Below are 17,524 nucleotides of genomic sequence, written 5' to 3'. Positions count from 1 at the left end.
AAATAATCTTCAGGGCTTGGACAATTCCATGGCAAAACGGCACCTATCAACATTGTAGCCAACACAATATAACAACTGTTTCTGCCCGGTTTCGAACCGGGGACCTTTCGCGTGTGAGGCGAACGTGATAACCACTACACTACAGAAACAGATACCTACAGTTGATTTTTCTGTAATGAAACTGCTCCGAACTGGCTATTCCATGGGCCTCTGGCTTTAGATTTCTTTCATGCAACCTGCCCGACATCCCTAGCTGAACGCTCGTACATGCCATGCAAGACCAGATGTTTGGTATTAGCTCAGACTGGGCAGGGCTGAAGCATGAGACTCTAGCAAAGAATTATCCACTACTGCAAAGAAAAAATTGATGTTGGTTTTGAAACGCAAACTTCAAAACAACTTGAAAAGAGTACCAAGAAAAGGGCTCGTCCGGGATTTGAACCCGGGACCTCTCGCACCCAAAGCGAGAATCATACCCCTAGACCAACGAGCCCTCAAAATCCTCTTACCTCTCAAAAGCTAATACCGGCTCTAAGCCCGCAATGAAGATCATGCTGGTATCTTTATGATGCTTGGTCTGTGAATACGCATGAAAGTCAGTCTCAACTTACCCTTTCTCAAACGATAGCACTATCATTTACAAGTGTCTCCTTTTATTCCGTCCCAGCTTTGGACACGTCTTACAGGAAGTCAGCCCTTATTTATATATTTCTTCAGTGGCTGAAGCTTAATGAGAAAGAGTAACAAGTTGTTCATAACAACATAAGAAACACATTGTGCATTTTCTCTTAAATACTCCTTCACTTTGTGCCAAAAGAAATACCAAGGTGAATACCTAGGCCACAGATTCAAGCTAAAGATCTTCCTGCTGAATGCAAGGCGCATTAAAAACTGCATATCGCTGGACTAAAGCATTCCTTGCATAGCCTCTAACATCATAACATAACTGAGCTGCTAGCAGCAAGCTAACCAATACCTTTCTGAAATGAGAATGACATGTGCTTATCTGCTCAATCAGTGCTCAATCAGGCTCGATCAGGCGAGATTTAGAAAAGGTGGAAAGGGTCCAAGTGGATGCCCCTTCCTTTTTAGGGTGGGTCCTGCTGACTATCATAGGATTGCTTGTAAAAGTGGCCAGGGTCAGAGGAAAAGCTGCCAACACTTCTTAGCGTTCTCTATAGATGCAGCCATTTTCTGTGACTGTAATTTCGGCCTTTTCCCAGAAGTCTCTATTCTGCCTATGCAAATTAACAAAAGCAGTGCTTATTCCTCACTTGCTCAAATGTCCTTCCTGTCCAGAAAGCTCTGATTAAGCATGCTTATTTTCTTTTTCTGGGATATTTTAAATTGTTTCGCTGTCCAGTCTGTGGCAGTAGAAAGCTGCTTATGATGCCAGGTTTTGATGAATCCCCAAGGTACAAGTACAGAGGAATATATCAGTCTCTAGGATATGGAACTTTTAGCTAACACATCACAATATGTGATGCTTGCCAAGAAAACACTACATTCTGGAGCGCTGATGATCAGAACATTCTGCTCCTGAAGGATAGAAAAGACAGCTTGATTGAAATAAAGTCTGTTTATATTGACGCTCTCTCTCTCCCTATATATACATACATGCATACACACACACACACAGGTATGTCATGCATTTCTTCAGATTTGTTTCAACCATTTACCATTTATTGGAGAATCCCTACTTTTCAAGTGACTGCAAATGAAGTCATCTCTGGCACTTTTTGTGCAAAGTAAGAGACACACATGACACCTTTTTATAAAAGTCATCGGTTTCTTTGTTACTGTGTACTTTCAAAGCATGGGGCTTTCACACGTCAGGTAAACCTGATTACCACTACACAACAAAAGCAGATGCAGCTTTCTTATCTATGTCGTGATAGAACAGTTGTGAATTGAGTAGAAGAAGGGCCCTGATGTGATACTTATTACATGCAGCCTGTAAGATAGTCAAACATGCAGGCTAGGAAGGAAGATGCAAATATCAATGTATTAGAAAAACACCTAAAGGCGAGTGATATGCTTTCATTCATGCATGGCTAGGAAAAATCGCCATACTGTTGCAAACATTCTTACACCACCAACTGGAAATAAATGATTCTGACATTAAACGTAAAGGTGACAATGCATTTGTATCATCACCCTGAGAAGGATCATCTTGGAATTGAGCCGAGGGCCTCTGCACTCAAAGCCAGAAACACTCCACTAAAATAAGATTCCTGTTGGTGCCAACAATTCTCCATGTTAATGCTTGTTCTAGGTGAGCAGTGAACCGATTGCAGGGCTCTTTTGAAAGCAAGGTCTGAGAACCAACAGATACATCCACACGCCGATTACTTTAGTGTTTTGAGAGAATTCCCTTTCTTGGAACGAGATTGCATGAAATAATCTTCAGGGCTTGGACAATTCCATGGCAAAACGGCACCTATCAACATTGTAGCCAACACAATATCACAACTGTTTCTGCCCGGTTTCGAACCGGGGACCTTTCGCGTGTGAGGCGAACGTGATAACCACTACACTACAGAAACAGATACCTACAGTTGATTTTTCTGTAATGAAACTGCTCCGAACTGGCTATTCCATGGGCCTCTGGCTTTAGATTTCTTTCATGCAACCTGCCCGACATCCCTAGCTGAACGCTCGTACATGCCATGCAAGACCAGATGTTTGGTATTAGCTCAGACTGGGCAGGGCTGAAGCATGAGACTCTAGCAAAGAATTATCCACTACTGCAAAGAAAAAATTGATGTTGGTTTTGAAACGCAAACTTCAAAACAACTTGAAAAGAGTACCAAGAAAAGGGCTCGTCCGGGATTTGAACCCGGGACCTCTCGCACCCAAAGCGAGAATCATACCCCTCGACCAACGAGCCCTCAAAATCCTCTTACCTCTCAAAAGCTAATACCGGCTCTAAGCCCGCAATGAAGATCATGCTGGTATCTTTATGATGCTTGGTCTGTGAATACGCATGAAAGTCAGTCTCAACTTACCCTTTCTCAAACGATAGCACTATCATTTACAAGTGTCTCCTTTTATTCCGTCCCAGCTTTGGACACGTCTTACAGGAAGTCAGCCCTTATTTATATATTTCTTCAGTGGCTGAAGCTTAATGAGAAAGAGTAACAAGTTGTTCATAACAACATAAGAAACACATTGTGCATTTTCTCTTAAATACTCCTTCACTTTGTGCCAAAAGAAATACCAAGGTGAATACCTAGGCCACAGATTCAAGCTAAAGATCTTCCTGCTGAATGCAAGGCGCAATAAAAACTGCATATCGCTGGACTAAAGCATTCCTTGCATAGCCTCTAACATCATAACATAACTGAGCTGCTAGCAGCAAGCTAACCAATACCTTTCTGAAATGAGAATGACATGTGCTTATCTGCTCAATCAGTGCTCAATCAGGCTCAATCAGGCGAGATTTAGAAAAGGTGGAAAGGGTCCAAGTGGATGCCCCTTCCTTTTTAGGGTGGGTCCTGCTGACTATCATAGGATTGCTTGTAAAAGTGGCCAGGGTCAGAGGAAAAGCTGCCAACACTTCTTAGCGTTCTCTATAGATGCAGCCATTTTCTGTGACTGTAATTTCGGCCTTTTCCCAGAAGTCTCTATTCTGCCTATGCAAATTAACAAAAGCAGTGCTTATTCCTCACTTGCTCAAATGTCCTTCCTGTCCAGAAAGCTCTGATTAAGCATGCTTATTTTCTTTTTCTGGGATATTTTAAATTGTTTCGCTGTCCAGTCTGTGGCAGTAGAAAGCTGCTTATGATGCCAGGTTTTGATGAATCCCCAAGGTACAAGTACAGAGGAATATATCAGTCTCTAGGATATGGAACTTTTAGCTAACACATCACAATATGTGATGCTTGCCAAGAAAACACTACATTCTGGAGCGCTGATGATCAGAACATTCTGCTCCTGAAGGATAGAAAAGACAGCTTGATTGAAATAAAGTCTGTTTATATTGACGCTCTCTCTCTCCCTATATATACATACATGCATACACACACACACACAGGTATGTCATGCATTTCTTCAGATTTGTTTCAACCATTTACCATTTATTGGAGAATCCCTACTTTTCAAGTGACTGCAAATGAAGTCATCTCTGGCACTTTTTGTGCAAAGTAAGAGACACACATGACACCTTTTTATAAAAGTCATCGGTTTCTTTGTTACTGTGTACTTTCAAAGCATGGGGCTTTCACACGTCAGGTAAACCTGATTACCACTACACAACAAAAGCAGATGCAGCTTTCTTATCTATGTCGTTATAGAACAGTTGTGAATTGAGTAGAAGAAGGGCCCTGATGTGATACTTATTACATGCAGCCTGTAAGATAGTCAAACATGCAGGCTAGGAAGGAAGATGCAAATATCAATGTATTAGAAAAACACCTAAAGGCGAGTGATATGCTTTCATTCATGCATGGCTAGGAAAAATCGCCATACTGTTGCAAACATTCTTACACCACCAACTGGAAATAAATGATTCTGACATTAAACGTAAAGGTGACAATGCATTTGTATCATCACCCTGAGAAGGATCATCTTGGAATTGAGCCGAGGGCCTCTGCACTCAAAGCCAGAAACACTCCACTAAAATAAGATTCCTGTTGGTGCCAACAATTCTCCATGTTAATGCTTGTTCTAGGTGAGCAGTGAACCGATTGCAGGGCTCTTTTGAAAGCAAGGTCTGAGAACCAACAGATACATCCACACGCCGATTACTTTAGTGTTTTGAGAGAATTCCCTTTCTTGGAACGAGATTGCATGAAATAATCTTCAGGGCTTGGACAATTCCATGGCAAAACGGCACCTATCAACATTGTAGCCAACACAATATAACAACTGTTTCTGCCCGGTTTCGAACCGGGGACCTTTCGCGTGTGAGGCGAACGTGATAACCACTACACTACAGAAACAGATACCTACAGTTGATTTTTCTGTAATGAAACTGCTCCGAACTGGCTATTCCATGGGCCTCTGGCTTTAGATTTCTTTCATGCAACCTGCCCGACATCCCTAGCTGAACGCTCGTACATGCCATGCAAGACCAGATGTTTGGTATTAGCTCAGACTGGGCAGGGCTGAAGCATGAGACTCTAGCAAAGAATTATCCACTACTGCAAAGAAAAAATTGATGTTGGTTTTGAAACGCAAACTTCAAAACAACTTGAAAAGAGTACCAAGAAAAGGGCTCGTCCGGGATTTGAACCCGGGACCTCTCGCACCCAAAGCGAGAATCATACCCCTAGACCAACGAGCCCTCAAAATCCTCTTACCTCTCAAAAGCTAATACCGGCTCTAAGCCCGCAATGAAGATCATGCTGGTATCTTTATGATGCTTGGTCTGTGAATACGCATGAAAGTCAGTCTCAACTTACCCTTTCTCAAACGATAGCACTATCATTTACAAGTGTCTCCTTTTATTCCGTCCCAGCTTTGGACACGTCTTACAGGAAGTCAGCCCTTATTTATATATTTCTTCAGTGGCTGAAGCTTAATGAGAAAGAGTAACAAGTTGTTCATAACAACATAAGAAACACATTGTGCATTTTCTCTTAAATACTCCTTCACTTTGTGCCAAAAGAAATACCAAGGTGAATACCTAGGCCACAGATTCAAGCTAAAGATCTTCCTGCTGAATGCAAGGCGCATTAAAAACTGCATATCGCTGGACTAAAGCATTCCTTGCATAGCCTCTAACATCATAACATAACTGAGCTGCTAGCAGCAAGCTAACCAATACCTTTCTGAAATGAGAATGACATGTGCTTATCTGCTCAATCAGTGCTCAATCAGGCTCGATCAGGCGAGATTTAGAAAAGGTGGAAAGGGTCCAAGTGGATGCCCCTTCCTTTTTAGGGTGGGTCCTGCTGACTATCATAGGATTGCTTGTAAAAGTGGCCAGGGTCAGAGGAAAAGCTGCCAACACTTCTTAGCGTTCTCTATAGATGCAGCCATTTTCTGTGACTGTAATTTCGGCCTTTTCCCAGAAGTCTCTATTCTGCCTATGCAAATTAACAAAAGCAGTGCTTATTCCTCACTTGCTCAAATGTCCTTCCTGTCCAGAAAGCTCTGATTAAGCATGCTTATTTTCTTTTTCTGGGATATTTTAAATTGTTTCGCTGTCCAGTCTGTGGCAGTAGAAAGCTGCTTATGATGCCAGGTTTTGATGAATCCCCAAGGTACAAGTACAGAGGAATATATCAGTCTCTAGGATATGGAACTTTTAGCTAACACATCACAATATGTGATGCTTGCCAAGAAAACACTACATTCTGGAGCGCTGATGATCAGAACATTCTGCTCCTGAAGGATAGAAAAGACAGCTTGATTGAAATAAAGTCTGTTTATATTGACGCTCTCTCTCTCCCTATATATACATACATGCATACACACACACACACAGGTATGTCATGCATTTCTTCAGATTTGTTTCAACCATTTACCATTTATTGGAGAATCCCTACTTTTCAAGTGACTGCAAATGAAGTCATCTCTGGCACTTTTTGTGCAAAGTAAGAGACACACATGACACCTTTTTATAAAAGTCATCGGTTTCTTTGTTACTGTGTACTTTCAAAGCATGGGGCTTTCACACGTCAGGTAAACCTGATTACCACTACACAACAAAAGCAGATGCAGCTTTCTTATCTATGTCGTGATAGAACAGTTGTGAATTGAGTAGAAGAAGGGCCCTGATGTGATACTTATTACATGCAGCCTGTAAGATAGTCAAACATGCAGGCTAGGAAGGAAGATGCAAATATCAATGTATTAGAAAAACACCTAAAGGCGAGTGATATGCTTTCATTCATGCATGGCTAGGAAAAATCGCCATACTGTTGCAAACATTCTTACACCACCAACTAGAAATAAATGATTCTGACATTAAACGTAAAGGTGACAATGCATTTGTATCATCACCCTGAGAAGGATCATCTTGGAATTGAGCCGAGGGCCTCTGCACTCAAAGCCAGAAACACTCCACTAAAATAAGATTCCTGTTGGTGCCAACAATTCTCCATGTTAATGCTTGTTCTAGGTGAGCAGTGAACCGATTGCAGGGCTCTTTTGAAAGCAAGGTCTGAGAACCAACAGATACATCCACACGCCGATTACTTTAGTGTTTTGAGAGAATTCCCTTTCTTGGAACGAGATTGCATGAAATAATCTTCAGGGCTTGGACAATTCCATGGCAAAACGGCACCTATCAACATTGTAGCCAACACAATATAACAACTGTTTCTGCCCGGTTTCGAACCGGGGACCTTTCGCGTGTGAGGCGAACGTGATAACCACTACACTACAGAAACAGATACCTACAGTTGATTTTTCTGTAATGAAACTGCTCCGAACTGGCTATTCCATGGGCCTCTGGCTTTAGATTTCTTTCATGCAACCTGCCCGACATCCCTAGCTGAACGCTCGTACATGCCATGCAAGACCAGATGTTTGGTATTAGCTCAGACTGGGCAGGGCTGAAGCATGAGACTCTAGCAAAGAATTATCCACTACTGCAAAGAAAAAATTGATGTTGGTTTTGAAACGCAAACTTCAAAACAACTTGAAAAGAGTACCAAGAAAAGGGCTCGTCCGGGATTTGAACCCGGGACCTCTCGCACCCAAAGCGAGAATCATACCCCTAGACCAACGAGCCCTCAAAATCCTCTTACCTCTCAAAAGCTAATACCGGCTCTAAGCCCGCAATGAAGATCATGCTGGTATCTTTATGATGCTTGGTCTGTGAATACGCATGAAAGTCAGTCTCAACTTACCCTTTCTCAAACGATAGCACTATCATTTACAAGTGTCTCCTTTTATTCCGTCCCAGCTTTGGACACGTCTTACAGGAAGTCAGCCCTTATTTATATATTTCTTCAGTGGCTGAAGCTTAATGAGAAAGAGTAACAAGTTGTTCATAACAACATAAGAAACACATTGTGCATTTTCTCTTAAATACTCCTTCACTTTGTGCCAAAAGAAATACCAAGGTGAATACCTAGGCCACAGATTCAAGCTAAAGATCTTCCTGCTGAATGCAAGGCGCATTAAAAACTGCATATCGCTGGACTAAAGCATTCCTTGCATAGCCTCTAACATCATAACATAACTGAGCTGCTAGCAGCAAGCTAACCAATACCTTTCTGAAATGAGAATGACATGTGCTTATCTGCTCAATCAGTGCTCAATCAGGCTCGATCAGGCGAGATTTAGAAAAGGTGGAAAGGGTCCAAGTGGATGCCCCTTCCTTTTTAGGGTGGGTCCTGCTGACTATCATAGGATTGCTTGTAAAAGTGGCCAGGGTCAGAGGAAAAGCTGCCAACACTTCTTAGCGTTCTCTATAGATGCAGCCATTTTCTGTGACTGTAATTTCGGCCTTTTCCCAGAAGTCTCTATTCTGCCTATGCAAATTAACAAAAGCAGTGCTTATTCCTCACTTGCTCAAATGTCCTTCCTGTCCAGAAAGCTCTGATTAAGCATGCTTATTTTCTTTTTCTGGGATATTTTAAATTGTTTCGCTGTCCAGTCTGTGGCAGTAGAAAGCTGCTTATGATGCCAGGTTTTGATGAATCCCCAAGGTACAAGTACAGAGGAATATATCAGTCTCTAGGATATGGAACTTTTAGCTAACACATCACAATATGTGATGCTTGCCAAGAAAACACTACATTCTGGAGCGCTGATGATCAGAACATTCTGCTCCTGAAGGATAGAAAAGACAGCTTGATTGAAATAAAGTCTGTTTATATTGACGCTCTCTCTCTCCCTATATATACATACATGCATACACACACACACACAGGTATGTCATGCATTTCTTCAGATTTGTTTCAACCATTTACCATTTATTGGAGAATCCCTACTTTTCAAGTGACTGCAAATGAAGTCATCTCTGGCACTTTTTGTGCAAAGTAAGAGACACACATGACACCTTTTTATAAAAGTCATCGGTTTCTTTGTTACTGTGTACTTTCAAAGCATGGGGCTTTCACACGTCAGGTAAACCTGATTACCACTACACAACAAAAGCAGATGCAGCTTTCTTATCTATGTCGTGATAGAACAGTTGTGAATTGAGTAGAAGAAGGGCCCTGATGTGATACTTATTACATGCAGCCTGTAAGATAGTCAAACATGCAGGCTAGGAAGGAAGATGCAAATATCAATGTATTAGAAAAACACCTAAAGGCGAGTGATATGCTTTCATTCATGCATGGCTAGGAAAAATCGCCATACTGTTGCAAACATTCTTACACCACCAACTGGAAATAAATGATTCTGACATTAAACGTAAAGGTGACAATGCATTTGTATCATCACCCTGAGAAGGATCATCTTGGAATTGAGCCGAGGGCCTCTGCACTCAAAGCCAGAAACACTCCACTAAAATAAGATTCCTGTTGGTGCCAACAATTCTCCATGTTAATGCTTGTTCTAGGTGAGCAGTGAACCGATTGCAGGGCTCTTTTGAAAGCAAGGTCTGAGAACCAACAGATACATCCACACGCCGATTACTTTAGTGTTTTGAGAGAATTCCCTTTCTTGGAACGAGATTGCATGAAATAATCTTCAGGGCTTGGACAATTCCATGGCAAAACGGCACCTATCAACATTGTAGCCAACACAATATAACAACTGTTTCTGCCCGGTTTCGAACCGGGGACCTTTCGCGTGTGAGGCGAACGTGATAACCACTACACTACAGAAACAGATACCTACAGTTGATTTTTCTGTAATGAAACTGCTCCGAACTGGCTATTCCATGGGCCTCTGGCTTTAGATTTCTTTCATGCAACCTGCCCGACATCCCTAGCTGAACGCTCGTACATGCCATGCAAGACCAGATGTTTGGTATTAGCTCAGACTGGGCAGGGCTGAAGCATGAGACTCTAGCAAAGAATTATCCACTACTGCAAAGAAAAAATTGATGTTGGTTTTGAAACGCAAACTTCAAAACAACTTGAAAAGAGTACCAAGAAAAGGGCTCGTCCGGGATTTGAACCCGGGACCTCTCGCACCCAAAGCGAGAATCATACCCCTAGACCAACGAGCCCTCAAAATCCTCTTACCTCTCAAAAGCTAATACCGGCTCTAAGCCCGCAATGAAGATCATGCTGGTATCTTTATGATGCTTGGTCTGTGAATACGCATGAAAGTCAGTCTCAACTTACCCTTTCTCAAACGATAGCACTATCATTTACAAGTGTCTCCTTTTATTCCGTCCCAGCTTTGGACACGTCTTACAGGAAGTCAGCCCTTATTTATATATTTCTTCAGTGGCTGAAGCTTAATGAGAAAGAGTAACAAGTTGTTCATAACAACATAAGAAACACATTGTGCATTTTCTCTTAAATACTCCTTCACTTTGTGCCAAAAGAAATACCAAGGTGAATACCTAGGACACAGATTCAAGCTAAAGATCTTCCTGCTGAATGCAAGGCGCATTAAAAACTGCATATCGCTGGACTAAAGCATTCCTTGCATAGCCTCTAACATCATAACATAACTGAGCTGCTAGCAGCAAGCTAACCAATACCTTTCTGAAATGAGAATGACATGTGCTTATCTGCTCAATCAGTGCTCAATCAGGCTCGATCAGGCGAGATTTAGAAAAGGTGGAAAGGGTCCAAGTGGATGCCCCTTCCTTTTTAGGGTGGGTCCTGCTGACTATCATAGGATTGCTTGTAAAAGTGGCCAGGGTCAGAGGAAAAGCTGCCAACACTTCTTAGCGTTCTCTATAGATGCAGCCATTTTCTGTGACTGTAATTTCGGCCTTTTCCCAGAAGTCTCTATTCTGCCTATGCAAATTAACAAAAGCAGTGCTTATTCCTCACTTGCTCAAATGTCCTTCCTGTCCAGAAAGCTCTGATTAAGCATGCTTATTTTCTTTTTCTGGGATATTTTAAATTGTTTCGCTGTCCAGTCTGTGGCAGTAGAAAGCTGCTTATGATGCCAGGTTTTGATGAATCCCCAAGGTACAAGTACAGAGGAATATATCAGTCTCTAGGATATGGAACTTTTAGCTAACACATCACAATATGTGATGCTTGCCAAGAAAACACTACATTCTGGAGCGCTGATGATCAGAACATTCTGCTCCTGAAGGATAGAAAAGACAGCTTGATTGAAATAAAGTCTGTTTATATTGACGCTCTCTCTCTCCCTATATATACATACATGCATACACACACACACACAGGTATGTCATGCATTTCTTCAGATTTGTTTCAACCATTTACCATTTATTGGAGAATCCCTACTTTTCAAGTGACTGCAAATGAAGTCATCTCTGGCACTTTTTGTGCAAAGTAAGAGACACACATGACACCTTTTTATAAAAGTCATCGGTTTCTTTGTTACTGTGTACTTTCAAAGCATGGGGCTTTCACACGTCAGGTAAACCTGATTACCACTACACAACAAAAGCAGATGCAGCTTTCTTATCTATGTCGTGATAGAACAGTTGTGAATTGAGTAGAAGAAGGGCCCTGATGTGATACTTATTACATGCAGCCTGTAAGATAGTCAAACATGCAGGCTAGGAAGGAAGATGCAAATATCAATGTATTAGAAAAACACCTAAAGGCGAGTGATATGCTTTCATTCATGCATGGCTAGGAAAAATCGCCATACTGTTGCAAACATTCTTACACCACCAACTAGAAATAAATGATTCTGACATTAAACGTAAAGGTGACAATGCATTTGTATCATCACCCTGAGAAGGATCATCTTGGAATTGAGCCGAGGGCCTCTGCACTCAAAGCCAGAAACACTCCACTAAAATAAGATTCCTGTTGGTGCCAACAATTCTCCATGTTAATGCTTGTTCTAGGTGAGCAGTGAACCGATTGCAGGGCTCTTTTGAAAGCAAGGTCTGAGAACCAACAGATACATCCACACGCCGATTACTTTAGTGTTTTGAGAGAATTCCCTTTCTTGGAACGAGATTGCATGAAATAATCTTCAGGGCTTGGACAATTCCATGGCAAAACGGCACCTATCAACATTGTAGCCAACACAATATAACAACTGTTTCTGCCCGGTTTCGAACCGGGGACCTTTCGCGTGTGAGGCGAACGTGATAACCACTACACTACAGAAACAGATACCTACAGTTGATTTTTCTGTAATGAAACTGCTCCGAACTGGCTATTCCATGGGCCTCTGGCTTTAGATTTCTTTCATGCAACCTGCCCGACATCCCTAGCTGAACGCTCGTACATGCCATGCAAGACCAGATGTTTGGTATTAGCTCAGACTGGGCAGGGCTGAAGCATGAGACTCTAGCAAAGAATTATCCACTACTGCAAAGAAAAAATTGATGTTGGTTTTGAAACGCAAACTTCAAAACAACTTGAAAAGAGTACCAAGAAAAGGGCTCGTCCGGGATTTGAACCCGGGACCTCTCGCACCCAAAGCGAGAATCATACCCCTAGACCAACGAGCCCTCAAAATCCTCTTACCTCTCAAAAGCTAATACCGGCTCTAAGCCCGCAATGAAGATCATGCTGGTATCTTTATGATGCTTGGTCTGTGAATACGCATGAAAGTCAGTCTCAACTTACCCTTTCTCAAACGATAGCACTATCATTTACAAGTGTCTCCTTTTATTCCGTCCCAGCTTTGGACACGTCTTACAGGAAGTCAGCCCTTATTTATATATTTCTTCAGTGGCTGAAGCTTAATGAGAAAGAGTAACAAGTTGTTCATAACAACATAAGAAACACATTGTGCATTTTCTCTTAAATACTCCTTCACTTTGTGCCAAAAGAAATACCAAGGTGAATACCTAGGCCACAGATTCAAGCTAAAGATCTTCCTGCTGAATGCAAGGCGCAATAAAAACTGCATATCGCTGGACTAAAGCATTCCTTGCATAGCCTCTAACATCATAACATAACTGAGCTGCTAGCAGCAAGCTAACCAATACCTTTCTGAAATGAGAATGACATGTGCTTATCTGCTCAATCAGTGCTCAATCAGGCTCGATCAGGCGAGATTTAGAAAAGGTGGAAAGGGTCCAAGTGGATGCCCCTTCCTTTTTAGGGTGGGTCCTGCTGACTATCATAGGATTGCTTGTAAAAGTGGCCAGGGTCAGAGGAAAAGCTGCCAACACTTCTTAGCGTTCTCTATAGATGCAGCCATTTTCTGTGACTGTAATTTCGGCCTTTTCCCAGAAGTCTCTATTCTGCCTATGCAAATTAACAAAAGCAGTGCTTATTCCTCACTTGCTCAAATGTCCTTCCTGTCCAGAAAGCTCTGATTAAGCATGCTTATTTTCTTTTTCTGGGATATTTTAAATTGTTTCGCTGTCCAGTCTGTGGCAGTAGAAAGCTGCTTATGATGCCAGGTTTTGATGAATCCCCAAGGTACAAGTACAGAGGAATATATCAGTCTCTAGGATATGGAACTTTTAGCTAACACATCACAATATGTGATGCTTGCCAAGAAAACACTACATTCTGGAGCGCTGATGATCAGAACATTCTGCTCCTGAAGGATAGAAAAGACAGCTTGATTGAAATAAAGTCTGTTTATATTGACGCTCTCTCTCTCCCTATATATACATACATGCATACACACACACACACAGGTATGTCATGCATTTCTTCAGATTTGTTTCAACCATTTACCATTTATTGGAGAATCCCTACTTTTCAAGTGACTGCAAATGAAGTCATCTCTGGCACTTTTTGTGCAAAGTAAGAGACACACATGACACCTTTTTATAAAAGTCATCGGTTTCTTTGTTACTGTGTACTTTCAAAGCATGGGGCTTTCACACGTCAGGTAAACCTGATTACCACTACACAACAAAAGCAGATGCAGCTTTCTTATCTATGTCGTGATAGAACAGTTGTGAATTGAGTAGAAGAAGGGCCCTGATGTGATACTTATTACATGCAGCCTGTAAGATAGTCAAACATGCAGGCTAGGAAGGAAGATGCAAATATCAATGTATTAGAAAAACACCTAAAGGCGAGTGATATGCTTTCATTCATGCATGGCTAGGAAAAATCGCCATACTGTTGCAAACATTCTTACACCACCAACTAGAAATAAATGATTCTGACATTAAACGTAAAGGTGACAATGCATTTGTATCATCACCCTGAGAAGGATCATCTTGGAATTGAGCCGAGGGCCTCTGCACTCAAAGCCAGAAACACTCCACTAAAATAAGATTCCTGTTGGTGCCAACAATTCTCCATGTTAATGCTTGTTCTAGGTGAGCAGTGAACCGATTGCAGGGCTCTTTTGAAAGCAAGGTCTGAGAACCAACAGATACATCCACACGCCGATTACTTTAGTGTTTTGAGAGAATTCCCTTTCTTGGAACGAGATTGCATGAAATAATCTTCAGGGCTTGGACAATTCCATGGCAAAACGGCACCTATCAACATTGTAGCCAACACAATATAACAACTGTTTCTGCCCGGTTTCGAACCGGGGACCTTTCGCGTGTGAGGCGAACGTGATAACCACTACACTACAGAAACAGATACCTACAGTTGATTTTTCTGTAATGAAACTGCTCCGAACTGGCTATTCCATGGGCCTCTGGCTTTAGATTTCTTTCATGCAACCTGCCCGACATCCCTAGCTGAACGCTCGTACATGCCATGCAAGACCAGATGTTTGGTATTAGCTCAGACTGGGCAGGGCTGAAGCATGAGACTCTAGCAAAGAATTATCCACTACTGCAAAGAAAAAATTGATGTTGGTTTTGAAACGCAAACTTCAAAACAACTTGAAAAGAGTACCAAGAAAAGGGCTCGTCCGGGATTTGAACCCGGGACCTCTCGCACCCAAAGCGAGAATCATACCCCTAGACCAACGAGCCCTCAAAATCCTCTTACCTCTCAAAAGCTAATACCGGCTCTAAGCCCGCAATGAAGATCATGCTGGTATCTTTATGATGCTTGGTCTGTGAATACGCATGAAAGTCAGTCTCAACTTACCCTTTCTCAAACGATAGCACTATCATTTACAAGTGTCTCCTTTTATTCCGTCCCAGCTTTGGACACGTCTTACAGGAAGTCAGCCCTTATTTATATATTTCTTCAGTGGCTGAAGCTTAATGAGAAAGAGTAACAAGTTGTTCATAACAACATAAGAAACACATTGTGCATTTTCTCTTAAATACTCCTTCACTTTGTGCCAAAAGAAATACCAAGGTGAATACCTAGGCCACAGATTCAAGCTAAAGATCTTCCTGCTGAATGCAAGGCGCATTAAAAACTGCATATCGCTGGACTAAAGCATTCCTTGCATAGCCTCTAACATCATAACATAACTGAGCTGCTAGCAGCAAGCTAACCAATACCTTTCTGAAATGAGAATGACATGTGCTTATCTGCTCAATCAGTGCTCAATCAGGCTCGATCAGGCGAGATTTAGAAAAGGTGGAAAGGGTCCAAGTGGATGCCCCTTCCTTTTTAGGGTGGGTCCTGCTGACTATCATAGGATTGCTTGTAAAAGTGGCCAGGGTCAGAGGAAAAGCTGCCAACACTTCTTAGCGTTCTCTATAGATGCAGCCATTTTCTGTGACTGTAATTTCGGCCTTTTCCCAGAAGTCTCTATTCTGCCTATGCAAATTAACAAAAGCAGTGCTTATTCCTCACTTGCTCAAATGTCCTTCCTGTCCAGAAAGCTCTGATTAAGCATGCTTATTTTCTTTTTCTGGGATATTTTAAATTGTTTCGCTGTCCAGTCTGTGGCAGTAGAAAGCTGCTTATGATGCCAGGTTTTGATGAATCCCCAAGGTACAAGTACAGAGGAATATATCAGTCTCTAGGATATGGAACTTTTAGCTAACACATCACAATATGTGATGCTTGCCAAGAAAACACTACATTCTGGAGCGCTGATGATCAGAACATTCTGCTCCTGAAGGATAGAAAAGACAGCTTGATTGAAATAAAGTCTGTTTATATTGACGCTCTCTCTCTCCCTATATATACATACATGCATACACACACACACACAGGTATGTCATGCATTTCTTCAGATTTGTTTCAACCATTTACCATTTATTGGAGAATCCCTACTTTTCAAGTGACTGCAAATGAAGTCATCTCTGGCACTTTTTGTGCAAAGTAAGAGACACACATGACACCTTTTTATAAAAGTCATCGGTTTCTTTGTTACTGTGTACTTTCAAAGCATGGGGCTTTCACACGTCAGGTAAACCTGATTACCACTACACAACAAAAGCAGATGCAGCTTTCTTATCTATGTCGTGATAGAACAGTTGTGAATTGAGTAGAAGAAGGGCCCTGATGTGATACTTATTACATGCAGCCTGTAAGATAGTCAAACATGCAGGCTAGGAAGGAAGATGCAAATATCAATGTATTAGAAAAACACCTAAAGGCGAGTGATATGCTTTCATTCATGCATGGCTAGGAAAAATCGCCATACTGTTGCAAACATTCTTACACCACCAACTGGAAATAAATGATTCTGACATTAAACGTAAAGGTGACAATGCATTTGTATCATCACCCTGAGAAGGATCATCTTGGAATTGAGCCGAGGGCCTCTGCACTCAAAGCCAGAAACACTCCACTAAAATAAGATTCCTGTTGGTGCCAACAATTCTCCATGTTAATGCTTGTTCTAGGTGAGCAGTGAACCGATTGCAGGGCTCTTTTGAAAGCAAGGTCTGAGAACCAACAGATACATCCACACGCCGATTACTTTAGTGTTTTGAGAGAATTCCCTTTCTTGGAACGAGATTGCATGAAATAATCTTCAGGGCTTGGACAATTCCATGGCAAAACGGCACCTATCAACATTGTAGCCAACACAATATAACAACTGTTTCTGCCCGGTTTCGAACCGGGGACCTTTCGCGTGTGAGGCGAACGTGATAACCACTACACTACAGAAACAGATACCTACAGTTGATTTTTCTGTAATGAAACTGCTCCGAACTGGCTATTCCATGGGCCTCTGGCTTTAGATTTCTTTCATGCAACCTGCCCGACATCCCTAGCTGAACGCTCGTACATGCCATGCAAGACCAGATGTTTGGTATTAGCTCAGACTGGGCAGGGCTGAAGCATGAGACTCTAGCAAAGAATTATCCACTACTGCAAAGAAAAAATTGATGTTGGTTTTGAAACGCAAACTTCAAAACAACTTGAAAAGAGTACCAAGAAAAGGGCTCGTCCGGGATTTGAACCCGGGACCTCTCGCACCCAAAGCGAGAATCATACCCCTAGACCAACGAGCCCTCAAAATCCTCTTACCTCTCAAAAGCTAATACCGGCTCTAAGCCCGCAATGAAGATCATGCTGGTATCTTTATGATGCTTGGTCTGTGAATACGCATGAAAGTCAGTCTCAACTTACCCTTTCTCAAACGATAGCACTATCATTTACAAGTGTCTCCTTTTATTCCGTCCCAGCTTTGGACACGTCTTACAGGAAGTCAGCCCTTATTTATATATTTCTTCAGTGGCTGAAGCTTAATGAGAAAGAGTAAC

At 41.9% G+C, this 17,524-nt stretch overlaps 15 non-coding genes across 15 annotated transcripts; all 15 read right to left on the bottom strand.

The window, feature by feature from the left end:
* Window positions 1-76: 76 nt before the first annotated feature.
* TRNAV-CAC (transfer RNA valine (anticodon CAC)) lies at window positions 77-149 on the bottom strand. The gene has a single exon. It is a non-coding gene; the product is annotated as a tRNA-Val (tRNA).
* A 272-nt stretch (window positions 150-421) lies between these two features.
* On the bottom strand, window positions 422-493 carry TRNAP-UGG (transfer RNA proline (anticodon UGG)). Its single transcript has one exon. It is a non-coding gene; the product is annotated as a tRNA-Pro (tRNA).
* Window positions 494-2,473: 1,980 nt separating this feature from the next.
* Window positions 2,474-2,546, bottom strand: TRNAV-CAC (transfer RNA valine (anticodon CAC)). The gene has a single exon. It is a non-coding gene; the product is annotated as a tRNA-Val (tRNA).
* A 2,324-nt stretch (window positions 2,547-4,870) lies between these two features.
* Window positions 4,871-4,943, bottom strand: TRNAV-CAC (transfer RNA valine (anticodon CAC)). Its single transcript has one exon. It is a non-coding gene; the product is annotated as a tRNA-Val (tRNA).
* A 272-nt stretch (window positions 4,944-5,215) lies between these two features.
* Window positions 5,216-5,287, bottom strand: TRNAP-UGG (transfer RNA proline (anticodon UGG)). Its single transcript has one exon. It is a non-coding gene; the product is annotated as a tRNA-Pro (tRNA).
* Window positions 5,288-7,267: 1,980 nt separating this feature from the next.
* Window positions 7,268-7,340, bottom strand: TRNAV-CAC (transfer RNA valine (anticodon CAC)). Its single transcript has one exon. It is a non-coding gene; the product is annotated as a tRNA-Val (tRNA).
* Window positions 7,341-7,612: 272 nt separating this feature from the next.
* TRNAP-UGG (transfer RNA proline (anticodon UGG)) lies at window positions 7,613-7,684 on the bottom strand. Its single transcript has one exon. It is a non-coding gene; the product is annotated as a tRNA-Pro (tRNA).
* Window positions 7,685-9,664: 1,980 nt separating this feature from the next.
* On the bottom strand, window positions 9,665-9,737 carry TRNAV-CAC (transfer RNA valine (anticodon CAC)). Its single transcript has one exon. It is a non-coding gene; the product is annotated as a tRNA-Val (tRNA).
* A 272-nt stretch (window positions 9,738-10,009) lies between these two features.
* On the bottom strand, window positions 10,010-10,081 carry TRNAP-UGG (transfer RNA proline (anticodon UGG)). The gene has a single exon. It is a non-coding gene; the product is annotated as a tRNA-Pro (tRNA).
* Window positions 10,082-12,061: 1,980 nt separating this feature from the next.
* Window positions 12,062-12,134, bottom strand: TRNAV-CAC (transfer RNA valine (anticodon CAC)). The gene has a single exon. It is a non-coding gene; the product is annotated as a tRNA-Val (tRNA).
* A 272-nt stretch (window positions 12,135-12,406) lies between these two features.
* On the bottom strand, window positions 12,407-12,478 carry TRNAP-UGG (transfer RNA proline (anticodon UGG)). The gene has a single exon. It is a non-coding gene; the product is annotated as a tRNA-Pro (tRNA).
* A 1,980-nt stretch (window positions 12,479-14,458) lies between these two features.
* TRNAV-CAC (transfer RNA valine (anticodon CAC)) lies at window positions 14,459-14,531 on the bottom strand. Its single transcript has one exon. It is a non-coding gene; the product is annotated as a tRNA-Val (tRNA).
* A 272-nt stretch (window positions 14,532-14,803) lies between these two features.
* TRNAP-UGG (transfer RNA proline (anticodon UGG)) lies at window positions 14,804-14,875 on the bottom strand. Its single transcript has one exon. It is a non-coding gene; the product is annotated as a tRNA-Pro (tRNA).
* Window positions 14,876-16,855: 1,980 nt separating this feature from the next.
* TRNAV-CAC (transfer RNA valine (anticodon CAC)) lies at window positions 16,856-16,928 on the bottom strand. Its single transcript has one exon. It is a non-coding gene; the product is annotated as a tRNA-Val (tRNA).
* A 272-nt stretch (window positions 16,929-17,200) lies between these two features.
* Window positions 17,201-17,272, bottom strand: TRNAP-UGG (transfer RNA proline (anticodon UGG)). The gene has a single exon. It is a non-coding gene; the product is annotated as a tRNA-Pro (tRNA).
* Window positions 17,273-17,524: the final 252 nt, after the last annotated feature.

This window comes from Triturus cristatus, chromosome 8 (genome assembly GCF_964204655.1).
Source record: "Triturus cristatus chromosome 8, aTriCri1.1, whole genome shotgun sequence".
NCBI lineage: Eukaryota > Metazoa > Chordata > Amphibia > Caudata > Salamandridae > Triturus > Triturus cristatus.
This window is presented reverse-complemented; position numbering and strand designations above follow the sequence as displayed.